Source organism: Moschus berezovskii, chromosome 16 (assembly GCF_049115385.1).
Source record: "Moschus berezovskii isolate FMDL1 chromosome 16, NW_MosBer_1.0, whole genome shotgun sequence".
NCBI classification, from domain to species: Eukaryota; Metazoa; Chordata; class Mammalia; order Artiodactyla; family Moschidae; genus Moschus; species Moschus berezovskii.
In genome coordinates this window covers 60161125-60176927 of record NC_142475.1, presented here as the reverse complement: position 1 = coordinate 60176927, position 15803 = coordinate 60161125, and the positions used below count along the sequence as shown (strand labels likewise).

The 15803-nt window shown below is 41.8% G+C and overlaps 1 pseudogene; it reads left to right on the top strand.

Moving 5' to 3' along the window:
• The window catches only part of LOC129560019 (centromere protein O pseudogene), a 54714-nt pseudogene that overhangs the window by 13013 nt on the left and 25898 nt on the right, over positions 1-15803 (top strand).

Sequence of the window (15803 nt, the reverse complement as noted above, 5' to 3'; positions counted from 1 at the left end):
TTCCCTTCTCCAGGGGATCTTCCCAACCCAGGGATCAAACTGGGGTCTCCTGCATTGCAGACGGATTCTTCACCAACTGAGCTACCAAAAAGGTGGCTAAAATTCATCATTCATAAAACTAAGATCATGGCATCCCATCACTTCATGGCAAATAGATGGGGAAACAATGGAAACAGTGACAGACTTTATTTTCTCGGGCTCCAAAATCACTGCAGATGGTGACTGAAGCCTTGAAATTAAAAGACGCTTGCTCTTTGGAAGAAAAGCTATGAGACCAACCTAGACAACATATTTAAAAGCAGAGACGTTACTTTGACAACAAAGGTCCTTCTTATCAAAGCTATGGTTTTTCCAGTATTCATGTATGGATGTGAGTTGGACCATTAAGAAAGCTGAGTGCCCAAGAGTTGATGCTTTTGAACTGTGGTGTTGGAGAAGAGTATTGAGAGTTCTTGGACAGCAAGGAGATCAAACAAGTCAATCCTAAAGGAAATCAGTCCTGAATATTCATTGGAAGGACTGATGCTGAAGGTCCAATAATTTGGCCACCTTATGCAAATAACTGACTCATTGGAAAAGATCCTGATGTTGGGAAAGATTGAAGGCAGGAGAAGAAAACAACAGAGGATGAGATGGTTGGATGGCATCACCAACTTGATGGACATGAGTTTGAGCAAGCTCCAGGAGTTGGTGATGGACAGGTAAGCCTGGCATGCTGCAGTTCACAGAGTCACAAACAGTTGTAGACAACTAAGCGTCTGAACTGAATTGAAATCATTCCGCAGGATAATGTGGAAGGATCAAGCAGTCAGGAATTTTGAAAGCAGACAAATCCTTGCACCATACCGAGCAGGTTGTGTGACTTTGAGCTAGTGTCTTAGGTCCTCTGACTCTCTACACGCCAGTGTAAAATGAGGGGAAATGCCCTAAAATGAGGGGAACTGCCCACTTGACAGTGTTGGCAAAGGAGTCAGATGAGAGTCTAAAACACTTTGAAAGCAGTAAAAGTCAGGCTCTGAAGATGAACAGGCATGAGTTTGAATCCTGACTCACCACTTCTTCGGTATGTGGCTGAGAAAGGCACTTCACCCCTTAAACCTCTTAAGCCTCATCTCTAAATTACCATATTAGTATCCACATCATAGAGTAGCTGTGACGATCAAGTGCACTGATAGAGAGCTCGGTAAGTTGAGTGTAAAGAACTTGGTAAGTTGCCTGGCCAAAATTTAGGTGTTTGATAAATCCTAACAAATAAGTATTGTAAATTATTTACCATCATAATTTTTTACTGAGCAGAAAGGCTGCTGGCAACCTCTGAATTGATCTGCACACTCATCCATCAAATGTGCATTGAGTAACTGCTACCCACTAGATTTTGTGCAAGATTTTGCACATCGCCTTCAAAAAAAAGATCGGCACTCACATTTGAAAAAGAAAAGAAACAATATAGAATTCAGGAAGACATAAGAAGTGTCATACATTCTTGAAGAAAGAGTTTAGTTTTCATTTCCACATTTCCAGAGAGAAAATGAGGACCAAGTCATGAAAAATTAGAAGATAGAACATTTTCATTCATAGAAGAAAGATTTTTCTACTGATTAGACCCATCTAAAAACAGGACTATCAAATCTTGAAAAATAAAGAGCTTCCTATCATTGGAAATAATATATTATTCATAGTATAAATAATAATTTATATTTAATACAAATAATGAAAGTGAGAGTCACTCAGTCATGTCCGACTCTTTGTGACTCCATGGACTACACAGTCCATGGAATTCTCCAGGCCAGAATACTGGAGTGGGTAGCCTTTCCCTTCTCCAGGAGATCTCCCCAACTCAGGGATCAAACCCAGGTCTCCCAAATTGCAGGCAGATTCTTTACGAGCTGAGCCACAAAGGAAGCCCAAGAATACTGGAGTGGGTAGCCTATGTAATTATGATATAATATATAAATAATATAATATAATACTTCATTGTCCTCCGTCCCCTGTTGATGGGCATATTGGGTTTCTAAACATGTCATGCCATTTCACAGGCATCCCTGGGACTTACACATGTCCCTCTGCCTGAAAAGATCTTCCCCCATCACGTACACCTGGTCACCTCCAAGCCAAGGTTTGAAATTCTTGGGACCCTTCCCCAAAGTTATCCTATTTCCTGTGATTTTGTTAAAAATTGTACATCTTCAACTAGAATACTTTCATAGTTTTAATTTTTGCACTCTATGCCATCCTCATTTGACTATGTATGGGGGAGTAGGATTATATTTCTTTCCATTTTATGTCACTTTAAGTGCCGATACTCTGTGTACACACAAGATCCTCAATCAGTTAAAGTGCTGAATGATAAGTGGTAAATTGCTCTACCTTGATAACATCAGAGAAGAATCACCTTAGATCATTTCTACATAGGATCTATGTCAGTGAGGATAGACTAGCCCTTTGCTGAGAAACAAACAATCCAAGATCTGGAATATTAACCCCTATTAGTTTATTTCTCTTTCACCCAGGATCTTCTGTAGGTCGGATACCTCTCCAGGTAACCCCTCTGTGCTGTGATTCAGGGATCGAGGATGCTTCCTCTTGTGTCTTCAACATCCCAAAACAAGGTCTCCATGGTCTTTATGGCAAGAAAACAAAGATGGGGAAATCTCAAAGGTGTGTTTTGTTTGTTTGTTTTTTCCTGTCTACATCATTTAGAAGTAACAAACTTCACTTCTACTCACGTTTCTGTCCAAAACTAGCTCCATGGCCTCATCTAATCCCAAGGGGAACTGAGAAATACAGACCTAAAAGGGAAGAATAAGACACAGGGTTTGTTGAATTCAAAAGCATAATCTCTGCACATGGTCATTGGGAGAGAGTAAAAAATATTTTTAGATATTAATGTTTGCCATTCTTCAAAAATAATGTCTTTGAGCATTAAAGTATGCACTGAATTTATTCAAATTTCAGTTTATCCATGTACTAAATATTATGCAGTAATTAAAAAAAGGTTGATATAATTTTAACACAAAAGTATTATAAAATAATATATACAGCACGTCTTCAGTTTTCTCAAAGAGTAATATATATGTGCACATATATCAAAAAAGCAGAAAGGATCCATACTAATGACTCTAGTCTGGTTATCTCCAGAAGGTGGTCTTACATATGTTTCCATTTTCTTCCTTGTGCTTTTCTGTATTTCCTATTTTTTTATAAGAAAGAATTACTTTTGTTATCAAAAAAAAGTAATTTTTCTTCCCAATTTACCAAAATAAGGTACCTGCTGAGCCAAGAAACTATTAAATCACTCAAGAGTGGAATTATCTTTTAGGGCTTTTTGTTTCTATACTCCTGTGGACTCAAAATCCACGCAAAGAGAGCAGGGTTTTTGCCTTCTCCTAAAATGATCAGTCTAAAAATAATACCCTGTGGAATTCAGACTTCACATGTGAGAAATGCCAACCTTAATTTAAGAGGAAAAATCACCAGGTTGCAAAAAATGGTACAAGCACAAGCCAGCTGCTGGACAAGGGACCAGGGACCCAGGGTTCAGCTGCCATCAAACCCACCCAGGAAGGCATGTCTGGAGACCTGCAGAAAGGTCAGAATCTCAGGTGTACTTTGAGACAAGGGAAAAGAATACAGAGAAAAGCTGAGTCTATCCTCAACACCCAGCTGAGGTTCTACCAAGAGAGAAGAGACTCATAGTCTATCTGCTGCAGCTCCTTCAAAATGTAGATCCAAAATAGCAGACTCAGAGAGGTGCTGTGACCTGCCCAGGGTCACACAGCAAGTTAGTACCTCAACCAGAACTAGAATCTGCTTCTTAGCTCCCAGTTTTCGATTTGCTTTTGTTTGTTTGTATTTTCCCGTTACGTTTCACTACTTTCAATAGCAGCCAAAAGTTAGATGACCTGGTCCTTGCGCAGACTGCCACAGTCATCTCTGAGACTTTGGACAGAAGTCCAGTCTCTCTTGGCCAGTCTGGGAATAATAACATCTGCCGACTGACCTGAGTTTACTGAAGGTGAATTGAAATAATGGATCAGAAAGTACTTCTAGACATTGAAAGAGAGACAGACAGAAAGAAGGAGAGAAAGAGGAAAGGAAAAAAGTCAGGGGAGGAGTGAGAAAGGGAGAAGCAAGGAGAGCGGGTTATTATTATCAGAAATATGCCTGTTTTCTTTTTTTTTTTTTTATTCGTTTAGTGCCAGCTGGTCAGGGTGGTACGGATGCCTGAAATAACAGAATTAACAGCTTCGTGACCTGAGTATGCTGGTAAGCCAAAGAGGTCAAAGAATTCGACTCAAAGTAATGAGATGCTGCCAAACTGAAATGCTTCCTCATTGTTTCGGACTTAAATTCTCATCACCTCTTGCCTCCTGTCACCACTAGAGCTATTCAGCAAATACAGAGCTCTCCCTCTGAGTGTGTGGTTGTCCTGCACAAGCTTCCCAGAAACTCTGGTTATCATTCCACCATTTCATTTCTCAGAATGCCCCACCCACCTTCTGTTCCATGTAAAGTACCCTGTCCTCATCAGCCATAGTGGGAGCTCAGCTAAGTTCCGATTCACTGGGCAAGGGATAGAACATCATCTTGTCAAATATTTAGGGTCATCTAACCTTCTCTTCATTCTAGGCTTTTAAAAGAAATCATTTATTTTTGGCTGTACCGGATCTTCATTGCAGTGCCTGGGCTTCTCATTGCAATGGCCTCTCGTTATAGAGCAAGGGCTTCAGTAGTTGCGTCATAGGGGTTTAGTTGTGGAATCTTCCTGGACCAGGGATTGAAACCATGCCCTATCCTCTGCATTGGCAGGGAGATTCCTATTCACTATGCCACCAGGGAAGTCCTAGGGTTGTATAAATTTATTTTCTGAATTCTAGTCCCAAATATTGTTCCATATACTCTTTCTATAATTTAATTTTCATATGCATGCTTCATACAATTTGTTTTATTTATGATGAAATAATCTCATGCATTTCTTTAAGAATGCAGTTTAAGTGACATTTTGGCAACATAATAGCTACAGGAATGCAGTAGCAGTCTCTTTTGAGCAGTATTACAACACCATGCATAATTTACTTAAAGAATATTATTTTAGCAGCCAATGAATGTTCTTAGGTCCAGAGCCACAAACCCCACAGTTAAGAAGATTTAAAACTAAGTTTCTAACTTACAGATGTGTTGGTTTGATCCTCCAGGAAACATGATAACCTCAAATCACTGAAGAGAAGAAAATACCTGGAGAGGTTACTACTGGATCAAGATTTTCAGGCCAAATCCTCACCCAAAGCCTGATCTCCAAAGACAGGATCATCTCTAAGATGAAGATTCAGGACCAGATAACAGGTGACTTCCTGAGAAGAATCCAGGTTTCTTCCCTGATCAGTACACAATTCTAATCTTGTTTCCCTGGAGACTTTATCTAATCTGACTTTTATATTTATCTTTTTCATTTAAAACTGTGGGCTGAATGGTGGCCCCAAAACTGATATGTCCTTGCCCTTGTGACTACAAATGTGACTTTATTTGGGGAAAGGGTCTTTATAGATGTAATTACATCAAGAATCTTGAGGGCTTCCCTACTGGCTCACTCGCCGCAACTAGAGAAAGCTCATGCAGCAATGAAGACCCAGTACAGCCAAAAATAAATAAATAATTAAAAAGGACCTTGGCATGAGCTCTTCCTAGGCTACCCAGGCAGGTCCTAAATCCAACGACAAGCGTCCTTAGAAGAGACAGCGGGGGAGAAGACACCGAGGGGAAGAGGGAGGCCATGTGAAGACAGAAGACATTAGAGGGGTGCTGTCCCAAGTAAAGGAACACCTGGAACCACCAGAAGCTGGAAGAAGCAAGGAGGGACTTTTCCGTAGAGACTTTGGAGGGAGGCTGGCCTGCTGACCCCTTGATTCTGGAGTTCTGGCCTCCAGAACTGTGATGGGATATATTTCTGTTGTTTTAAACCATGCAGCCCATGGTAACTTGTGATGGCAGCCACAGGAAACTTAACACAGCGTGGGACCCCAGATCTGGCAGAAAACAGATTGAGTGGTAAAGTCTTGTACTTGAATTAGAAAAACAGAATTGGGTAGCCTCTCTCCAAAAGCTCCTAAAATATGTCTCAAAGGTTTTTACCTCTGAATCCAGCATCCAGGATTCAGCAAGGAGCATTTAATTCCACGGTCCTGAGAATGAACATAGTCACTCTGAGTCAAAGCGCCAGACTATGGTTCCTATCCCTCTGGAAACAAGGCAGAGGAAAATGTCTGCTACCTCTTTGCCTAGGGAGAAGAGATTCCTAGCAGCCAGGAGACACAGAGATTCATGAAATATACATTTCTCTCAAGTTCTTGGTGAAGGTAAAATAAAAGCCCCAAATCTGGCTTTGGAATGAGCAGCCAAATGGGCAGTTATATTAGAAGGAATGTGCTTTTTCTCTGAAACAACAGATAAATAAATCCCTTAGCAAGAGCCCCAGGAAAGCTTATTACGTTCATAAAATATTTTTCTTTCCATTTCAGTGCTTGGCAAAGATGAAAAATAGAAGACAAATGGTACTTTACTGCTTGATTTTATGTGTGTGAACCCCCAAAAAATTCTGTAAAGGTACAATTTTAAAAAGTCTATAAAGTTTCTGAAAGAACTTTGTAGTTTGAAGTTCCCTGGTAAAAAAAAAATCATAATTTGGGGTGATACACAGAAGGCTTGTAGAATTGCTAATTAAAGAAATCGGCTAAAAAGGAATCATGCTTCCCTGAAATGGTTCTGAATCATCAAGTCTGGGGGCTGAAGAAGGGACACAAGAGATCATTTTGTCATCTCCCAAATCAAACAGTAAACCAGAAAGATCCTCATCTGTTCTTTCCATAAGCCTCCAGAAAAGAATTCTCATTCTCCCTTGGTAGTACAGCCAGTGAGTCACTGAGTCAATATTGAGCATTTATTTAGCACCCAGTTCGAATTAATTGGAAAGAATAAAATTGCTCTTGGCATGACTTGGGTCGGCAGGAGAGATGAGACATTCTGGGAATTTGGCTTGGTAAAATTTCTCAAGCCTTAGTCCTAGCCATTCCCAACTCTCATTGTTTCATTAGCCTCCATTCCTTCATCCGTTAAATGCAGATAAAACATTGCTCACTTCACACGGTCAATGAGAAGCTTACAGGAAAAATATGGGCTTTGAAGTCAGACAGCCTTGACCAGGATTTAGATCCTAGCCTGGTTCTTTTGTTATCTGTGTGAAGTGGTCACATCTCTGACTACCTCTCAGCCTGATTCCTGCATCTGGAAAATGCATGAGTGAAGTCTTATGAAGGGCTGTTCTGAAAATCAGAGGTATTTTACACAATATGGAGCATACACATCTATTACATGAGTTACAGTTGTTAATGAGAATGTTGCTGCAAGATCAGTAAACAAAGAATGTTTCAGCGCATTCATTACCAGCTGAGCCACCAGAGAAGCCCAAGAATACTGGAGTGGGTAGCCTATCCCTTCTCCAGTGGATCTTCCAAACCCGGGAATCGAACCAGGGTCTCCTGCACTGCAGGTGGATTCTTTATCAACTGAGCTACTAGGGAAGCCCCAAACAAAGGCTGTTTCAGCCATCAAGGCATTGTGGCTGCCCCAAACTGTGCACCCTGAGGGGACTCAGGATGGAGAAAAGCAGGATACTGACTCTAGAGAGCTAAGGAAGAATCAAAGGAATGATTCCAGTGAGCTCAGACTCTTCTATCCTTACCTAGAAAGTACTAAATTCATTAATCTGAGATATCTGGGTTTCTTTTAACTAACAGTAATCTTTTGATGCTCTGACTCCCCCATCTTTGTTGCAAAAGCTCCTAAATATGCAGACTCCTCTTAGAAGCAGTCCCTCAGCGCTATATGAGACGCTGTGTCCCGGGCCCGAGTTCTCAGTTTTGTCCGTCAAGTGAAACAACTCTGAACTTTTAGGTTGTGCTTTTTTTTTTAGGTGACACAGCTGCTGTTGAAAGCACTTCATTAACTGTGAATTCGGAATACATTTTAGGAATAGCTGGCTCCACCCAAAGCCCCCATTGGTACCCCATGCAAATGTTGCAGTGACAGTCCCCACTTGGTTGGATAGAAAGGTGAGTTTTCTTTTCTCCCATCACTGCCCATACCCCTCCTCAGTTCTCAACCCCAGTGGACACCTTGAAGCCTCATATGGCTGGCATCCTCCTGCCTACCTGATGAAGCATCAGATGGGGCAGTGGTAGTCTGGCTCTGTGCAAAGGAAACACACGTCTTTCGAAGCCAAACAGTAGGAGGATAACTCAGCTGTATCACCAATCCCACATCACCAAGCCTAGAAGTTCTTTCCTGCTCTCTTTCATCTGGTCTCATAGACTCAGGCCAGATCAACAGGCCCACTGTTTAAGCAGATAGCCAACCAGGGCATAAGATGCCAGGCTCTTCCTCTCTTGCCAACATCTCTGCTTCTATGAAGATCCTCCGGAGCCCTGTACCACTAGGAGCAGGGAGAAGGGGTGGGGTGCAAACATTCCAGTCCTTTCAAAGCAAAACTTGATTCACCTTTAGCATTGTCTTCTTAAAGATGCCAAGGGCTCCTTCCTCTTGCCCCCATTTTTTATTTATAAAGTGGGAAAATGGTGGGCGTGGCAAAGACAATGGCAGGTGTGGCAGGTCCGGTTGAGCAACCTCGTTTCTTCTTTTTTATAGTTAATTTACCGTGTTGTGTGAGCTACCTCTTACTAAGCCTGAAAGAGATGCCCAGGCCCCCAGTTCTGCTGGAAACTTGGTGCTTTTCTCTCTTTGTGTTTTTTTTGTTATCAGATTTGGATCTTAGCCACCAATCTTCTCAGCATCCTTTGATACCTGACTCATTCTTAATGCTGTCAAGAGATGTCACTTATGTAGACTGGACCCAAGCTCAAGTCCTAAATATTGTGGCAATATCGATATTCTGCTTTGGAAATGGAAGAGGGATAAACATGAAGGGAAACTGATCAAAGCAGTTCCTTAGATGTTCCGACTTTCCTGTTTTTTAATAAAGATTCTTACATTTGATATTCCTATTTCTTATAGGATTAACATTACAAAGCAATGGTTTTTTTTGTCCAGATAAATAATACATTCAGGGCTAATGTATTTGGTCCCAAGTACACAGAGACACTTGGATTCTTTTCCATTGTCTACTTCTTGGGTCGGCTTTAACAAATTTGGGTTGAGAAGCTGATGCTAAGTCACTTCAGTCGTGTCCGACTCTGTGCGACCCCATAGACGGCAGCCCACCAGGTTTCCCCGTCCCTGGGATTCTTCAAGCAAGACACTGGAGTGGGTTGCCATTTCCTTCTCCAATGTATGAAAGTGAAAAGTGAAAGTGAAATCGCTCAGTCGTGTCAGACCCTCAGCGACCCCATGGACTGTAGCCTTTCAGGCTCCTCGTCCATGGGATTTTCCAGGCAAGAGTACTGGAGTGGGGTGCCATAGACTTATCCGGGGTTGAGAAGCTATTTGTGGGCAATTCTTTTTACTAGTCAATAGATTGCCTGGTTTACCAAATTTAACTTGCTTACTTTCTCTCTCCTAACTTTCAAGACCTTATCTCTTGCTCTCAGATCAAACTGCTAACAATTATTCAAACTTTTCCTTATTTGAAGGCATTTTCCTAGACCATCTCAGAAAGTTCTAGAAACCTAGATTTGTGCTACTGTACAGGGAACTCTGCTCAATGTTACATGGCAGCCTGTTTGGGAGGCAAGTTTGGGGGAGAATGGATACATGTACATGTATGGCTGAATCCCTTTGCTGTCCACCTGGAACTATCACAGCATTGTTAATCAGCTATATCCCAATATAAAATAAAAGGTTACAAAATAGATTTGTGCAACTATAGTACTTTGCAAATAATTGAATTAAAGTCTGTTTACCTTGATTTTTAGCTACCTGCCCATGTAGCTCTCTGACGCCACAAGAATGGCGACTGGTTACCAGAATATATACCTGTTACCTAGCATACGCACTAGGGCTTCTAAAAATATCTGTTGAATGGTCCTCCTTGTTGAAGAGAAATTCTCATCAAGAAAAATCAAAGCCTTAGCGAAATCAAAATACACTGAGTTTCAATTTCTCTATCACTCTGTCACAGAAAGAAAATAGAGTACTTTGATGATATTGATTCTCTACAAAGGCCTGCTGTTTTTTACCCAAAGCCCTGTGCTTTTATGGCTGCTTAGACATTGATTTCTGGTGAGATATTCAGTTTGTTGGTTTGTTTCCCAGCATGACATGCTGATGGATCCGTATTAGGCCACACTGTCCTGTCTCTCCTTTCGTGAGAATGGACTTTCAATTGCTTCTTTCGATCACTTTGACCACCTCTCCCAATCTTCATGAATCATTTACAGTCACTGCTAGTGGCTGTCCCAGCTGGACCTTAGGGAAACTGAACCGAGCCGATTAAAATGCTTCCCACTTGAAACGCACCAAGATTTCCCCAGGCCACACTAACACGGTGATTAAGGCATGGTCATCCTAACACTAGGAGGATATTTCTGCTCCACAGTCTCTTACGAGACTCCCATCTGATTCACATTCCTCCCCACCCAGTTCTCCTGCGCATCACTTAAGAAGTCTCAGATGTTTGCAGACACATCCTCTGGGTTACCAGGAGGACCCCCGCCCCTCCTGCTTTGATGTGTCCTGTTGCTGCTGGTCATGAAACCATCATGAAGCTGCCGCACGTCCTCTGTGGTTCTGCTGACACCCACTAAAGAGTGGCATGGGGGACCACTCTTCCATGTGAGAGGACAGCTAATTCAGCAGGTCCCAGGTGACTGAGTCTGCAACATGCTTGAGAGTAACGCGTGATGTGAACGTGCCCCGCCCCTGTGCGGTTCTGTCACGGCAGCCACCCAGCCTTAGAGACTCCACAGTTTATGACGTTTGGGCTCAAACAACTCTTTCAGGTTTTATCCTCCATTCCCTTCCCCCTAGGGTCGGGTGAGAGTGTGGTAGTGAGGCCATGGACAGGGTGAGTGGCAGACATGGGCACTATTCAGAATGACCTTGAACTTCTTTATGAACCATTTATTCCAGGCAAAATCCTTTGTTCAAACTCTGTCTTTGCTTAGAATGGTCTCGGCCCTAAGAGACCTCTAGTCTGTTTTGACAATACAAGCAAGGCTCATGGGTCCATTCAAATGGCCTTCAGACATGGCCATATAAATCTGCATCATAGAGTTAGTATAGTCTGAGATCAAGCTAATGTCCTCTTCACATTAAAAAAGCAGACAACTAGCAGATACACTTCTATGTTGTGGCTTCCTATTCTCCTATTTCTGCACATTGCCCTGTTCACAGATTATAGATGACATTTAAAAGTGTCTGTTTCTGGGACCGTTGTCACCTGTTTTAATCCACAGATGAGGAAACTGTGGATACCAAAGGCAGACTGTGGTCTTCCTTGATGCCCAGGATAAAGGTGAAACAGTTTAGGTTAAATTTGCTGTTGTCCAGTTGATAAGTTGTGTCTGACTCTTTGTGACCCCATGGACTAAAGCACACCAGGCTTCCCTGTCCTTCACCATCTCCCAGAGCTTTCTCAAATTCATGTCCATCGAGTCAGTGATGCCATCCAACCATCTCATCCCCTGTCATCCTCTTCTCTTCCTGCCCTCAATCTCTCCCAGCATCAGGGTCTTTTCCAATGAGTCGACTCTTTGATCAGGTAGCCGAAGTTTTGGAGCGTTAGCTTCAGCATCAGTCCTTCCAATGAATGTTCAGGGTTGATTTCCTTTAGGATTGACTGGTTTGATCTCCTTGCAGTCCAAGGGACTCTCAAGAGTCTTCTCCAGTACCACAATTCAAAAGCATCAACATAAGCACTATTTTAGACACATTAAGGAAGAAGGAAAAACTAGGTCTGACCACTGTCTTTCATAAAATTGATTACTGACACAAGGGAGCAAAGAGAAACATGGAGTTATTGCTGCACTGTATCCTTATATGGAACACAAGGCCAGTTCCATGTGCTAAAATCAGAGTGGACACACCATCCTAGGTATGGAGAATAGTGGATGACAAACCTGCATACTTTGCGCTTCAGTTTTTATGTATATGAGCTAAACATCTGAAAGGGATCTTGAAAACTATCTAATACTGAGGAAAACTAGAAAATAGAGCATGAAACTTTCTAAGCTCTAAGAGTGTGTGAGTCTGACTAACAAATGCTGTAGGCTAAGAAATGGCCTTTCATAGTTTCCCTTTTGAATCTGTACTTACAAGACTGTTAGCAATTTTTTCCATATAATAAGATGTCAGATTCCTAAGAGCACTTGACAACATCCATCTCAAAGGACTGTTCCTCACTGACCACGGTTGCAACTGAATCAAATTAAATTGGGGAGGAAAACATACCTTTTTTATCATCTGTGAGCAAATATCTACCTAATGACAGAGCCCATGTAACATTTACACACAGATCTAAAACACCAGCATCTTGGGGGAAATGATAGAAAATGAAGAAGGTCATTTTGGTTCATTACATCAGATTCTTGCAAAGCTTCAGAGACTTTTGAGCTAATTCTACATTTTTTACATTTACCATTTCACTGCCTAGCTGCATTCTGTATAGCCATATGTCTTTACTTTAAGACCCATTTAAAAATTGCAAAACATCTTCTTATGAAGCATTAGATGTTTTACAGAAATATAAAGCAATTGAATAGCTTGTAGAAAGGCATCATATTTCAAGAAAAACCCCTACAATGCTGCCTTAAGAGTGCTACAAAACTCACCTTATGGTGGTCATTTTGCATAGGAATCTTGAGTCCCAATATTCTTATTTTTTTCTGCCTTTCACCTTCCAACCTTTCATAATATAATCACTGATACTATTATTTCGGCAAACAGGTAATACAAGTCCCTTTCTTCAGTTCAGTTCAATTCAGTCGCTCAGTCATGTCCGACTCTCTGTGACCCCATGAATAACAGCACGCCAGGCCTCCCTGTCCAACACCAACTCCCAGAGTTCACTCAAACTCATGTCCATCCAGTTGGTGATGCCATCCAGCCATCTCATTCTCTGTCGTCCCCTTCTCCTCCTGCCCCCAATCCCTCCCAGCATCAGAGTCTTTTCTAGTGAGTAAACTCGTCGCATGAGGTGGCCAAAGTACTGGAGTTTCAGCTTTAGCATCAGTCCTTCCAATGAACACCCAGGACTGATCTCCTTTAGAATGGACTGGTTGGATCTCCTTGCAGTCCAAAGGACTCTCAAGAGTCTTCTCCAACACCACAGTTCAAAAGCATCAATTCTTCGGCACTTAGCTTGCTTCACAGTCCAACTCTCACATCCATACATGACCACTGGAAAAACCATAGCCTTGATTAGATGGACTTTGGTTGGCAAAGTAATGTCTCTGCTTTTAAATATGCTGTCTAGGTTGGACGTAACATTCTTTCCAAGCAGTAAGCGTCTTTTAATTTCATGGCTGCAATGACCATCTGCAGTGATTTTGGAGCCCAGACAAATAGAGTCTGTCACTGTTTCCCCATCTATTTCCCATGAAGTGATGGGACCAGATGCCATGATCTTCGTTTTCTGAATGTTGAGCTTCAAGCCAACATTTTCACTCTCCTCTTTCACTTTCATCAAGAGGCTTTTGAGTTCCTCTTCACTTTCTACCTTAAGGGTGGTGTCATCTGCATATCTGAGGTTATTGATGTTTCTCCCAGCAATCTTGATTCCAGCTTGTGCTTCTTCCAGCCCAGCATTCCTCGTGATGTACTCTGCATATGTTAAATAAGCAGGGTGACAATATACAACCTTGACGTACTCCTTTTCCTATTTGGAACCAGTCTGTTGTTCCATGTCCAGTCCTAACTGTTGCTTCCTGACCTGCATACAGCTTTCTCAGGAGGCATGTCAGGTGGTCTGGTATTCCCATCTCTTGAAGAATTTTCCACAGCTTATTGTGATCCACACAGTCAAAGGCTTTGGCATAGTCAAGAAAGCAGAAATAGATGTTTTTCTGGAAATCTCTTGCTTTTTCCATGATCCGGCAGGTGTTGGCAATTTGATCTCTGGTTCTTCTGCCTTTTCTAAAACCAGCTTGAACATCTGGAAGTTCACGGTTCACGTAATTGCTGAAGCCTGGCTTGGAGAATTTTGAGCATGACTTTAATAGCGTGTGAGATGAGTGCAATTGTGCGGTAGTTTGAGCATTCTTTGGCATTGCCTTTCTTTGGGGTTGGAATGAAAACTGACCTCTTCCAGTCCTGTGGCCACTGCTGAGTTTTCCAAATTTGCTGGCATATTGAGTGCAGCACTTTCACAGCATCATCTTTCAAGATTTGAAATAGCTCAACTGGAATTCCATCACCTCCACTAGCTTTGTTCGTAGTGATGCTTTCTAAGGACCACTTGACTTCACATTCCAGGAAGTCTGGCTCTAGGTGAGTGATCACACCATCGTGATTATCTTGGTCATGAAGATCTTTTTTGTACAGTTCTTCTGGGTATTCTTGCCACCTCTTCTTAATATCTTCTGCCTCTGTTAGGTCCATCCCATTTCTGTCCTTTATCGAGCCCATCTTTGCATGAAATGTTCCCTTGGAATCTCTAATTTTCTTGAAGAGATCTCTTGTTTTTCCTATTCTGTTGTTTTCCTTTATTTCTTTGCATTGATCGCTGAGGAAGGCTTTCTTATCTCTCCTTGCTATTCTTTGGAACTCTGAATTCAGATGCTTATATCTTTCCTTTTCTCCTTTGCTTTTCACTTCTCTTCTTTTAACAGCTATTTGTAAGGCCTCCTCAGACAGCCATTTCACTTTTTTTGCATTTTTTTCCATGGGGATGGTCTTGGTCCCTGTCTCCTGTACAATGTCACGAACCTCCGTCCAGAGTTCATCAGGCACTCTATCTATCAGATCTAGTCCCTTAAATCTATTCCTCACTTTCACTGTATAATCATAAAGGATTTGATTTAGGTCATATCTGAATGGTCTAGTGGTTTTCCCTACTTTCTTCAATTTAAGTCTGAATTTGGCAATAAGGAGTTCATGATCTGAGCCACAATCAGCTCCTGGTCTTGTTTTTGCTAACTGTATAGAGCTTCTCCATCTTTGGCTGCAAAGAATATAATCAATCTGATTTCGGTGTTGACCACCTGGTGATGTCCATGTGTAGAGTCTTCTCTTGTGTTGTTGCAAGAGGGTGTTTGCTATGACCAGTGCATTCTCTTGGCAAAACTCTATTAGCCTTTGCCCTGCTTCATTCCGTGCTCCAAGGCCAAATTTGCCTGTTACTCCAGGTGTTTCTTGACTTCCTACTTTTGCATTCCAGTCCCCTATAATGAAAAGGACATCTTTTTTGGGTGTTAGTTCTAAAAGGTCTTGTAGGTCTTCATAGAACCGTTCAACTTCGGCTTCTTCAGTGTTACTGGTTGGGGCATAGGCTTGGATTACTGTAATATTGAATGGTTTGCCTTGGAAACGAACAGAAATCATTCTGTCATTTTTGAGATTGCATCCAAGTACTGCATTTTGGACTCTTTGTTGACCATGATGGCTACTCCATTTCTTCTAAGGGATTCCTGCCCACAGTAGTAGATATAATGGTCATCTGAGTCACTATCTTACTGGGGTCAAATAAGATACATACATGATCATTTTTGAAGAGGGAAAATGTTGCAAGTTTATGCTGCTTGGCCTAGGACAGGAAGGAGCAGCCATCTATCCAGTGTCCTGTGGGCATTTCTCTGGGGCAATCTTATCTTCTGGGACTGTGATTATCTATCATATAGTCTGGACTTGGTGACTGAAAT